A 12709-nucleotide genomic window follows, 5' to 3' on the forward strand; every position below is an offset into this window, starting at 1 on the left:
TTCCTCCTCTTCCAAGCTCTTGCTGCTTTGCCATGGCCAATTGCCCTCATCCCAGGCTTTATCTCCAATAAATGCTTAAAAGCCCAGATCGCACAACCTGAGGCTATGAAAATAAAAAGGGTCCTGATATCCACTAAGTAGCCCCTGCAGAAAAAGCATGTAGCATAGGGAGAGTGCTCTGCATCGATCAGTGGCTCGTCGCTGCCACCCACCCCTCATCTCGCAAAGCATCTCTGCCTGCTCCAGCCTTGGCACTGGCAAAAAATGGGATAAAACCCCACGGGAAGCACCACAACACCTTTGGGTCATGACAGGAAAGGGATGGCCTGTGGGGCTGCCAATGTAAGCGTCACACCCCATAAAATAGCCCTCCCTCCTCTGCTCCCTTCTGCGCCATTCTGGTGACCGTCCGTGGTCCTCCAGCCAGCTCCCTGCTGCAGAAACTGCTGCTGGCAAATGGCGGTGCAGGGAACACCGAGATTGTTGTGATGCTCAGCCTCTGGAGCACGAGTGGTTTGGATACCCAGGAGGAAGCAGCCAGGTGAATGTAGCCGTGGGGTAACACGTCCCTGAAGTTGCCCCTGCGGGGTAGGACCAGCCCTTGAGACCATTGGAAGCTCAGCATCTCTCCCATTCCCCTGCTTCCATGCCCAGTTGGGAAAGGTTGATGGCTACCAGTGTCCATGGTGTTGTGGCTCCCTGGAAGCCCACGCACAGTGTGGGAGGACCCGGGGGGCAAAGGAAGGATGTCAATCTGAGACATGCAGTCTTCACTCCAACCAGAAGAGCTCATCCCCATGAGCAAAAGTAGACATCAGGACAGGTTCACAGTGGCAGGCCTTCTCTTCAGTGGACCCATGCTTTGGTCTTTGAACTCCAGCAGCCTTTATGTCTTGCCTTTCCCTGAGCACACAGCTATGCCTACATACGGGGGGAAGGTCTGCAGCAGTTCACACTGCACCCGATTTCCTCCTGGAAAGAAAACGGTGAAGCAGGGCTGTCATGGTGAGCCACAGAACTGGGGGTGTCCAAGGGGAGAGCCAGCTCAGGAGGCAGCACTTTGAGCAGTGTGGTGGGGAAATGCCCACTGCAGGATGATGTGGGGCTGAATATTTCCAGGGCTTCCAGAGAAGCCCATGCAGAACCACAGTGGGGAGGGCCACTGGTGTGTGCTGCTCTTGGAGGCACTAAGACCACTGTGGACATGAGCTGAGGGTTTGGGAAACTGGAGCAGTACCATAGATGCTTGCCCTACGTACTGGGCACCCCTTTTGGCTGCTTTTAGAGACGTGAGCCGGACAGACTGTTGGTGTGATCCAGTCAAGCTGCCCCTAGAACTGTATGTACTGCTTCCATCCCCGGAGCTCAGGCTGGGTTTGGGATGTTTAAAGTGCTGGAACGCTGGGGACTGCAGATCCCTTTCCTGAGCATCTCTCCCTTCTTCTTTGCCTTTGTGTCTCCATCTCTTTCTTCTCCCTCTGCCTCTCTACTCCCTCCATCTGACCATGCCCCCCTCCCCATGTCCTGAGGAGGAGAGCAGGGATGCTGCAATTCCCAGGCACAGGTGCGCGGTCCCCGCCGTGCGCTGCCCCCAGGCACGGCCCCGCACGTCCGCAGCTGACAGCCCACTGGAAATAATGCGTTGTGGCAGAGCGAGACTCAACAGACCACGAAGATCTGCTGGTGCGGGAACTGCTCAGCAACCAGGAGCCGCAACGCCTGGCTCCCAGCTCCGCAGGGCCCTATCCTGCACTGGGGATACCTCTGCTGTGCTGAGCCTTCCTCCCCTGTCCCCTGGCTCTCACGTGGGGCACTTTCCCATCGCATTGCTGTCTATTCCCCCCCTCCCCACCTCTCTAAGTGGAAGTGGCCGTGTCATGGAGTCACTCCCTGTCCCCGTATGGGGACAGCTCCACAGCATCCCCACACCTCTACAGCAGTGCTGGAGGAGGGCCGGGTGTGCAAGAATGGTACAACCAGTTCCAGTCCCTCAGCACAGATTTAATCTGCCTATGGTGTATAAACAGCAAATGTTTGTTCAACTGACCTGCAAACACAGCGTGCCGTGCAGCTCCCGCTTGGTATCTCCACGTTTCTCACCTTCCAATGGGGCACTGGGACAGGGTATACTCATAGCTGGGGCTCAGGAACCTACATGGGGCTTAGGGGTTGGAGCTGGAGCTGGGAGTGGTGCTGGGGAAGAGGGCAGGACATCATGCCTCATGATCCCAGTGGTGAGGAGCACATGAAGCAGAGCGTGGCAGAGTCTCCCATCCTCCAGCCCAGCAGCCAGCAGCTGAGTGCAGGGCTGCTGACACTGTTAGTAGGGCCACTGCAGGAGCAGGGCATGACAGAGGGTGCTTGTGAATGTTAATGATGCTTGAGACTGCAACCCTGAAACAGTCCTTGAGCACTGTGGCCAGGCTATGGCTGGGCTGGGCTGGGTGCACATGTGTCCAATGGGAAGAAATGCCACCTGAACCTCCATGGCAGCTCTAGTCTTGACTGCCCAACTGTGGTCATTCCTTTCCTGATAAGCTCAGACCATTCTGTTCTTAATGTCCTACCTTTCCCCCCGTGGCCCCAGGTGCCTGTGTCAGCCTGGAGATGCTGCTGCCCATAGTGAGCAGAAATGCTGGGGAAAATGCTGGGAAATGCTCCATCTGTCTTAGTCTCTTCCCAACAGATCTATCTTTCTGAACATCCTCTTTAACTGTACCTACACACAAGCAGGGCTTGGCAGGGTTGCCAGCTCACCAGCTCCCGTATTGTCCTCTTTCAGGGCACACAGAAGTTCCTCAGGAGGTGCAGTGGGATTTAGGCACTGAGCCCCTCTGCTCCCATCAGGAGCCATCTCCAGACACTCACTGCCATGTCCAAGGACGACGTGAGCTGCAAGCTGACCTCTGTCTACAAGCACAAGGAGAGGAAGCCAAAAAAGCCCCACTACATCCCGAGGCCATGGGGCAAGCCCTACAACTACAAGTGTTTCCAGTGCCCCTTCACATGCATGGAGAAATCTCACCTCTACAACCACATGAAGTACAGCCTGTGCAAGAACTCCCTCTCCCTCCTCATTGAGTCTGACTGGCCCTACAAAAAGGGCAACCTGCTTCACCCGGAGCTGCGGCTCCTGCATGCCACCGAGGCCACGCGGCTGCGCGGGCGGCAGGATGAGCCAGAGACCTGTGACTCCTCGGCCACGTCGGGAGGGTCGGGCAGGTTGAAGCAGACCTCTGGCAGGGGTGGTCACGAGGAGAAGTCGGCAGCAGGGGTGGAGATCCTGCCTGCTGAAGGGGCTGGGGAAGAAGGCAGCCCGTTCCAAGAGGAGGAGGAGGATGTGGCTGGCCTCTTGAGGCAGATGGATGCGGGGGAGAAGAAGGAGAAAAATGAGGAGGCAGGTTGCCAAGGTGATCCAGCTGAACCAGAAGTGAACGCTTTGGTCTTTGGCTTCAAGAACAAGAGAGATAAGCCTTGCAAGGAAGTGGAGCCCGATTTTATCATCACGGATGTCTTCTCCCTCAAGAACCATGTCATGAAAAGCAGAGAAATGGCCTCCCCAGACCTAGAAGCTAAGCCAAAGCATTGCAAAGTGCCAAAGAAATGCCTGGCCGGTGGTGGGATCCTCATGGAGCAGTGGAAATTGGTGGCAAATGGGCAAAGGAGGAGCACACCTGAGGTCTCCCCACCTTGTACTGACAGCAACATCATCCCATGCTATCCACCTCCAGCTTACAGTGACTACCACGAACCTCAGGGGCTCAACCTCTCACTGCTGGGCATTAACTACCCGCTGAACCCCAGCTTATTCTCCTACCTGAGCCCCACCATGGGTACGACAGGTACGACAACACACCCGCACTTGGCTCAGCTGCCATTCCTGGCCTCCACAGCCCAGCTCATGCATCCGCACGCCTCCCACTTCCAGCCCCTGCAGAGCCCTGACCGCTCAGCCTTCCTGCCTCGCTTCTACTACCCTTTGCTCTTTGAGCACACCTTCAGCTCTGCCGAAGGCAAGATGTCCTCCAACAAGCCAGAGGCCCAGCAGCTGGTGGGCTCAGTCATGCCCACACCTCCCCAAGCAAAGACCACCAGTGAGCCATCCAAACCAGGGCTGCTAAAGGTACCGGTGCTGAAAACGAGTTTTCCTTGGCCCAAAGGTGGTAGAGAGGAGCCAGCCCTTGAGCTTAGCCATGGACACATGCTGGGGCAGGAAGATGACAAGTGGCTGTCCCAAGAGAAGGAGAGCAACCCAGACCTGGGCCTCAACAACCTGCGCAAAAAACCAACCACTGACATCTTCCAAAACCTGGTGGGGATGAAGGATGGCTCTTTTGCCCCCAGCAGCATCCAGAAGGCAGAGCTGACAGCAGTGACCTGCCTGGAGGCCAGCAGTCCCACAGGCAACAACCTGAAGAGGAAGCTCCCTTCCAATGATCTGGATTTGATAGGATCTGATATGTTGATGCCTGGAAAAGTCAGCTATCAGAGCAGGTAAGGTGTCCTCGGTCTTTTTCTTCCCCACATCTGGCTGGTCTTAAACACCACCTTCATACCCCGTTGTATCCCTGATGACCCCTTCCAGCGAGGTGCTCCAAGGGCTCACATCACTCCAGGCCAGTGGTGCTTCTGGCATCCACCCAGAGCAGGTGCATCCAAGCAGCTGGGCTGCATCACTGCTTGCTGTTCCTTGATTTCCCCCATTTTACACAGTGCCAGAAACAAGGTGGGGTCTGTGCAGTGTGGACCTGCACTCCCCAGGAACCAGGGAATCTCCTTTTGGGTCTCCAAGTATCTCACAGTTGCTGGAACAATTGTTTAAACATTCACATTTGCATTCCTCTGATTTGCCTTCTGGTTTCAAAGCCCAGAGGGAGGGTCACGCTTCCAAACATTTCCTTTTACCTGGGGCTAGAAATGTGCACAGCTCCTTATAACAAAATTTCAGTTCCTCCCCTGATCGTGCAAGTCCAGCTGTGGCTCCCAGAAAAATGTCACTGCAAAATCCACAGCTTTTGGCACCCAGAGGAGCTTTCTCTGGAGAAGCACTCTATACTTTTCTACCTTCTCTTGTCTCATTCTCAGGCTGGCTGCAGAGATCCTCTGCACCTGGACACACATTAGTGTTCACATCCATCTGTCCCTCAGAGGTCCACAGAGAAAGGGAAAACAGGTCTGGCCATCTGAGTGGGCATCGCTCACCAGCACCATCTCCCCAGAGTAGCCTAGTGCTGGGGGGAGGCACAGAATAACCTATTTTAGGGCCCATCTGCCTCCTGGGAGAACAAAGGCAGGAGCAGATCCAGCCAGATCTCTGCAAGCTCAGACCAAAGCCCTTGCTGGAAGGTGCTCATGCTGGCAGCAGACATGGAGAAACTCTCGCTGAACCTGTGAACACTGGTCCTGAACATGCTCCAAAGATGCTGCCTGTGCTCTCTCCCTAGTCACTGTATCCATTTCTCTTTTGCAGTGGTTCAAGGGCCAACACTGGCCACATCCCCAGGGCTCTAGATCATTGGCACATGGATGTCCTCGCGGGCTGGCCTGAGGAACAAGAGAGGGGCAAAGACCCTGAAGGGTCTGCCCCAGAGCATGGCCTCTGCAAGCAGAGCAGACCGCAAGAACCTTCTGCCACCGTGTCAGACTCTGAGGCCACAACTGTGCTTATTGGTGACCTGTCCAAAACCTTAGAGGAGTACCAGGAGGTGGAGAAGAAACTGTCTGATCTGGCAAAGGAGGACACTCCCGGGCAAAAAGAGCTGAGGGACCAGCTAGTCAAAATCCGAAGGGAGCTCTACCACATCCACCAGGCGCTGGAGAAAGCTGCCAAACCCCACGAGGGACCCCTGGACCTCTCGGTGAAGAGGTCCTCCGAAGGCCTGGAGAAGTGCCCACAGACCAAGAAGGAAACATGCAGTGTGGGCCTGGGAATTGAGAAGCTCCACGGCAAAGACCAAGGGGCCCTCAACAAATGTTCAGCTCCAGCTGAGGCTGGAGATGAGGAGGGGCTGCCAAGCTGCCTCCTGGAGGCCGAGAACAAAACCATCGACTTGCTGATCAAGATGAGCCACTCCGAGAGCCTCCGGGCATCGTCCTCCGAGCCCCACCTGGGAGCTGTGATCAAGGCAGAGGTGCTGCCGCTCGCCATGCCGCTGGAGCTGCGGCACGTCATGGAGCCCTACTACAGCCGCACCACCAAGTGCGAGGCAGACTCCAGCGTCCTGCTGTGCTCTGATGGCAGATCCAGCACCACCCAGGGCCCTCCGCTCCCCGTCACCGCCGAGGATGGGCCGCTGGGCTGCCGGGCCGTGCAGCGCTCCCTGTCCTGCAGCCTTCCCAGTGAGACAGACACGGTGTGTGTCCACAGCCCCTTGCATGCCGACCCCTAAATCCACCTTGCTTGAAAGCTCCTGGATCTCACTAGCCACCTCATGCTTGACCTTCCTAGTGTCCCACCTCTCTGGCATTCCTCCCCTCTCCCCCCCCACAGTTGAAAGCTTCACCACTGCCTGACTACACAAAGTGTAAGAAACCGGCCCCTGATCCCCTCCCCACTGTCCTTCTGGGATCTGCATGCTCAACAGCCTCAGCTCCCTGGTCCTGGAGCTCCCTTTGGAAGGGAAGTCACTAGCAGGCAAGAAAACCAAGCTGCTAAAAGCACCGAGCTTTCAGTTGAAGGCTCATCCAATCTTCTCATCAGAGACTCTCAGGGACTTCTGCAACCCAGTTCCCATGGCAGGGGAGGGACCACAGATGGGGTGTCTGTAAGACCAAGCCTGGGTCCAGATGTGGCTGTGCTCCAAGAGACTGTGGCTGTCACCTTTGCACAGAGCAGAGCCATGACTGCTCCATCCCATGGTGGCTTCAGTGTCATGGAAGGGAAGTGTTTGCCCAGATAAACTGACCCAGAGGCCAAGTGCCTCCCACACTGTAAAGACAAGAACATCATCCCAGCCACAACAAGAAGATGCAATAGCCACCTTGCCTCAAAGCATGTCTCCACACCTGGGTACTGAGCTCTGTCAAGAGGACTTGCCATGCATTGGGACTGCTGGGCTGCGGGGACACGTTCCTGCCCACAGCTCTTTCAGTGTCCAGCTCTTTCTCTTGCCTTCACACAGAAATGACTTTCCCTTCCTCTGTCCCCCTGGCCTCTCCCCATGCAGACGTGATGCATGCTCCTCACAAAGGCCCATGTCCCTGCAGGGTACCACTCCCACGAGCTCCTGCCCAATAGTCCTAAACCCTCAAATCATGGTAAACAGGACAGCAAAAGGGGAGAGATGGTGGTGCTGCGAGCCCCGCTGCTCCAGGGACAAAGATGCCTATAAGAATTGTAAAGGGACTTTGGGATATGTGGCTCCTTGGCCTGTCCCAAGCTGGAATGACACCAAGCAACCACCAGTCTGTCCCCTGCCACCATGCTGGGCAGGGTCTGCCTGGGGTCAAGAATGCCTGGGTTGGGCTTTCCTGGGCTTCCTTCCACCATGGTGGGTGCACTCCTCATCCCTTTACTCTCCCATCCACACACTCTGTTCAAGAAACGATGGGGTCACCTGTCAGCACAAGGGCCTTCAGCCTTGTGACTTGTACTGCAATGAGAGAACCCAGATGAGGGATGGGGAGGGCAGAACAAAGAGGACAGCAAAGCCACCAATAAGGGGCCTATGCATCACAGCATGGGAGCTTTAGGCACTTCTCTGGACACAAAGTAGACAATGCTACCATGAGTGTCTGAAGAAGGCAAGGCCCCATGTGCAGCTTCCCAGGTACTTTGATGGACCTAGGCAACAGAAGAAGCTGCCTCTTCTCACCTGATGATTGCCCTTTGGACAACAAATGGGGTTGTTTCTCATTCAAGGACATTGCTCAGAGCACACAGGGTCTCTCTGGAGAAGTGAGTGCAGCGGGGGACACTAAGAAGGAGAGCACTGCTGAGCTCAGCTCCACAGCTCCAGCTGCAGATCTTCCTGATGAGCCACATCCTGCTGCTTCCCACCACGGACTTGTCTTCACCAGACCTGTGGTGGCCATGAGACCCAGCTACAAGAAACCCCAGAGTTTGGGTGCAGGATCCTCAATTCTGGAGCCCAAGGGAGTTGGAGCTTGGTCTTTCTTTCTGGGTTTGAACAGTGCTGTGATCTTCAGATGCCATAAGGTTATGAGCACAGCGGCCCCCTCCATACCAAGCACCTTGCACACACTACCTACTCCCAGCAGTCTTCCCACCTCTCTCCAGCCTCTTCTGCCACTCCATGCCCCTCTGTGTCCCCTTTAGTCCCTCTAGTCAACACACTCCTTCTTGTCTCCCTTATCCCACAGCTCTTGCCTACAGCAGCATCTCCCTATCCCCGACCTCAGGGCTCTTTCCTCCATACCACTTTCTTCCATGCCAGGACCCTTGCTCAGCCCCAGCAGGGCACACAGAGGCTGGAGCCCTGTTTTTCTGTGATATCCACCCCTGCACACTCTGTCCTTACCTCCTCTGAGGAACAGTACCAATTCTGGGTCCCTCTGCCCACCCTGGAGCCCCATCTTTTCCCTGCCCCAAGCAGCATGTTGTATTTCCTAGCAGATCCTGAGCGTCTTGGAGGTCTGAGACACCAGTGAAGGAGCTGGGCTCTCTGAAGTCCTGGGCTTCATCAGGAGGTCTGTGCCCAGATCACCCACAGTGCTGCTTTTCTCCCTGTTAGCTGATGTATTGCTCGAGCACAGGTTGCCTCCCCACACCAGTCCCTGGCTCCATCCCACCACCCCCAGCTGGGACCCCCCTGCTCACCGGTGCCCAGGGAGGCAGCTGGTGCCTGCAGCCCTCGCTGCATCACTCACGGCCTCTCCCACCTCTGCAGAAAGCCAGGGGGCAGGCAGGAGGTAGAGGCCAACCACACACTATTTATTGTTCACAGTTTTACGAATGTACAAAACGGAAACCAAACCATTAAAAAGAAAAACCTCCAAGGGCTGCTGCTGTCTGCTGTGTTGATGCCAAGGGCACGCACTTGGGCTCTCCGTCCCAGGGTCGTACACTTTGGGGTTTTGAGGGTTTGTCCCCTCTCTATGACTGAAGTCAGCTGCTATGGGGATGGTGAGTGTGGTTGTCCCTGTCCTCAGAGCTGGCAGTATGGTAACAGCATCTCATGTTCCAAAGTGCCAGCACAGGAAGCAGCAGAAGGGAGAGTGCTGAGTGAGCATGGCTGAGTCCTGTGTCCTCAGTGCCATCCAGGCTTTGCACCCTGCAAAGGGGACAGCTCCCCTCCTTGCCCGCTGTGGCTGCCCGTGGCTCCTGCAGCACGGCTGTGAGTGCCTCCAGAAGGCAGCCAGGCTGTGGCACCATTCCAGTTACAAAGGTGGAAGCATTTACCTTTGCTTTTAAATAATGGATGGGAGTTGAACTACCAGGGTGCCTTATCCAGGCTGCAATCTGTGCCCTTGGGGCCCTCAGCCCACTCCAGCACAGGGCCCATTACACGGCTATTTGGTCACCCTAAGGCTCAGCCCACCCGATAGCCATCTTCCTCAGTCACGGCTGACCAAAGCCTCTCTACTTGTACATCCCCCCAAGTGCCTTGGCAGTGCCAAGGCTCATTCCCATCACTCGCCGGAGGACCCAGATGAGTGAGGCTGAATTCCTGCATGGTCGTGGGGGGATGCTGGGTCACAGCAGGTCCCTGGCTCAGCACAGAGGCCAGAAGCTCCTGCTCAATGGAGCTGCACAGCTTTTATGGGTTTCTTACCCTGGGTGGGTACAGCTGCTCCTGCTCAGGTATTCTTTCTCCTCCGGGTTTGAGAGCAAAGGACAGCTCGGGGATGGAGGAGGGGGGTGAAGTTTCTTGATAAACAACCCCCCAGGGAAGGCTTCTCTCAGGCAAGGAACGAGGCTTCAGGGTAACTTGTGTAGGAGGAGGTTATTGCTCTCTGCAACCTACCTGTACAAGGACGTGTCTCCAGGGTTGCTGGGATGCAGTGGGTGGGATTGCTGCATCCCAACCCACTTTTCCAGCCACGGTGGCTTGACTGGGATCACAAGGACCAGCAGCAAAAAGCAGAAGCAGACACAGCCCTGTGCTCAGGGAGCTAGGCCTGGAGCGTGGTGGATGCTCATGCAGGCTGTCCCACTGTGGGGCCATGTGTGGTGTGGATGGGGTGCTGGGCACCCACTCATAGCAGTGGGCTCCCAGGTGGAACCAGCTGGGCATGAGAAGTGGTTCCTGCCCAGCACAACCAGTTCTCTCCTAACTTGACACGGGCAGGCCAGAGCTCAGAGCAGTGGAAAGTTACTGAACATGGACTAAAGAAGGGCCAAGGTCGGCAAGGAGATTGCTGAGCAGATATGTGAAGCTGCAGAGACAACCTACAGTAGAGCTGCTCTGTCTGGGCAGGAGGGGGCTATGAGCTTATTTCTGAACCGTGAGCCAGGGGAGGCAGCCAACCTCTTCAGTTTTGTGGGAGAAAAAAAAAGAGTACAAAACCCTACAACATTTCCCTGCTGCATTTTTTCCCCAGCCCATCCATTATTCCAGTTGGAGATTTCCTTTCCCAGCTCATGGCTGCCTCAAATGGATGCGAACAGATTATTTCCCTGCGTGTTTGCCCAGGGCAGAACCACTCTGGCTTTGGAGTTGGATAAAAGGCTCAGAGAATGAAGCAGGGAGGGTTTAAGTACTTGAAAGTGATGTTGGGAGTATGCAGGAGAGCCGCGGTCTGGCTCGGGGGCACATGGTCCCCAAGGGCAGCCTGGAAGAGCAAAAGTGAGAGCGAGAGTGTGAGCAAGAGCGAGAGTGAGAGCAGGTCTCCCTTGAGCCTCTCTCGGGCCTCCCTCTGCTCCAGGGGATGCAGGTGATGCTGGGTACCAGGGCTGGGTGCCACCCTAGGAGCTGCTCATGGTCCAGCACTGGGCTGCCACAGCAGAGGAGGAAGGGGGATAGCCCATGGCTCTGCTCCTGCAGGGAAGGGGCTTCCTGCTCTTGCCCACTGGTCTGCACTGCCTTTGGCCCTTTTGGTCAGACTCAGCAGAGAACTAGATGTCCCAAATAGGATTAATTCCCTAACCCTCTGATGAGCCTCATGGGAGGGAAGGGCAGTGCAGGAGGAGGAATGAGGCTTTCCTATTGCTCTGCCAAAGGAGCTCAGTCCCGATCAGACACTGGAGAATCTTCTCCACAGGTTAGACAGTGGGGACTGGTGTCTCACAGGGTGAACATATTTGCCAGGGGCCAGGGGCAGGGCAGTTTTAGGATCTCCCACCCAATGCTCTCAAGGCAGTTCTGAGACACCACTACCATACTTCAGGTCTGTCTGAGAACAGTCTCAGCCTTCAGTCCAAATGTCCCCAAGGCAACTGAAACACTCAGCAGATACCATGGCCATCCATGTCCCCCTGTTCCTCTCACCATCCCCAGCAGGTGTGATCTAGGTAAGTTTGGCTTTTTTTTTTACAACTCTACATGTAGGTAGAAATCTCATGGGACAAGCCACCCAGCTCACATGTATGGTGCTAGGCAGGTGCTGTGCCCCATCTTCTGGGCACGGAGCTTATCTTGTGGGCACTCAGGCCAGGGTAAGGGGAGGAAAAGTCCCAAGGGTTGTAGGTCACTGCTAATGCCTGCCAGTGCCATGTTCTGGGAAAAGCTGAACTGCACCCAAGCTCTCCTCTCCTGGTCCATCTACAGCATGGGCAGACAGAACATGCCTCCATCTTTGAACCCATCAGCTCCCTGAGCTGGCATGGGTACGGGCTGTACCATGACACAGGTGTCTCCTGAGGTCCAGGGGTAGCTTTGAAACAGGTTGTGACAGAGGCATGGTCCTGGAAAGGTGAACAGGAGCCCCAGGGCCAGGCTGTGTTTGTTTATCCTGGTGATGGAGCACACAACAGTGAAACAAAAGGTCAGACCCTGTTGCCCTGGGAGATGGTTTTTGAAGCTGCCTATGTCCTGCTGGGACTTGGATGGAGTGGCCTCAGTGCTTGTCACGTCAGGTTATTTTGTAATTTTATCTGGTAATAGGTCTGAAGCAGCCCTCCAGACCTTGTGAGCTTCAGGGATGCACTGATAGGACCAGAAGGGTCCCAAGCACTAAATCAGGAGCTCCCAGCCCAGAGCTCCAGAGGCAGCTGCCCATCCTTCACCCCCACAACCAGCAGGGCCCAACTGCCTCCAAGGATCCCAAAAGATGGAAAGACTTGGGGAGCCTGATCCAAACTTAATTATCTTTGGCTCATCTGAGTATTGAACAGACACAAACATTAATAAGCCTAAGGGATAACCTTGGCCACATTTAAGGTGGATGCCTTGAGTTCATTCCTGGCCAGGGTAGACCCCCACCATGCAAAGCCAGAGCTGTTGGGGAGGGGGGGAATCTCTGAGCAGCTCCTTGAAGGTGGGACCTCACTGGTTCTGCTTTTACTCCTCTCTGTCTTTGCTTGAGCTGAACTAATCAGTGCTACCTCCAGTCCTGAACACGGCCTTGCACAGCAGCAGGGAACCATGGTTGAGAGACGTGGAAATCAAGAGCTGGGCTCCTTCCTAAGAGATTCTCCATTAGACCTCAGGCCCTGGCACTACAAAAAATCCCTATCTTCTCCCATAAACGGTGACACTGAGGCACCCAACCACACGTGACCCAGGCTGGGAGCATGTAGAGACCCAGAGAAGAGCAGTGAGGTAAGTTAGGAGCCCTGACCCAAGGTGTGAGAGTGTCTCTACCCCAC

The sequence above is a fragment of the Cyrtonyx montezumae genome, unplaced genomic scaffold, assembly GCF_038088225.1.
Source record: "Cyrtonyx montezumae isolate F1298 unplaced genomic scaffold, pur_monq_1.0 scaffold_16, whole genome shotgun sequence".
Taxonomy (NCBI): domain Eukaryota; kingdom Metazoa; phylum Chordata; class Aves; order Galliformes; family Odontophoridae; genus Cyrtonyx; species Cyrtonyx montezumae.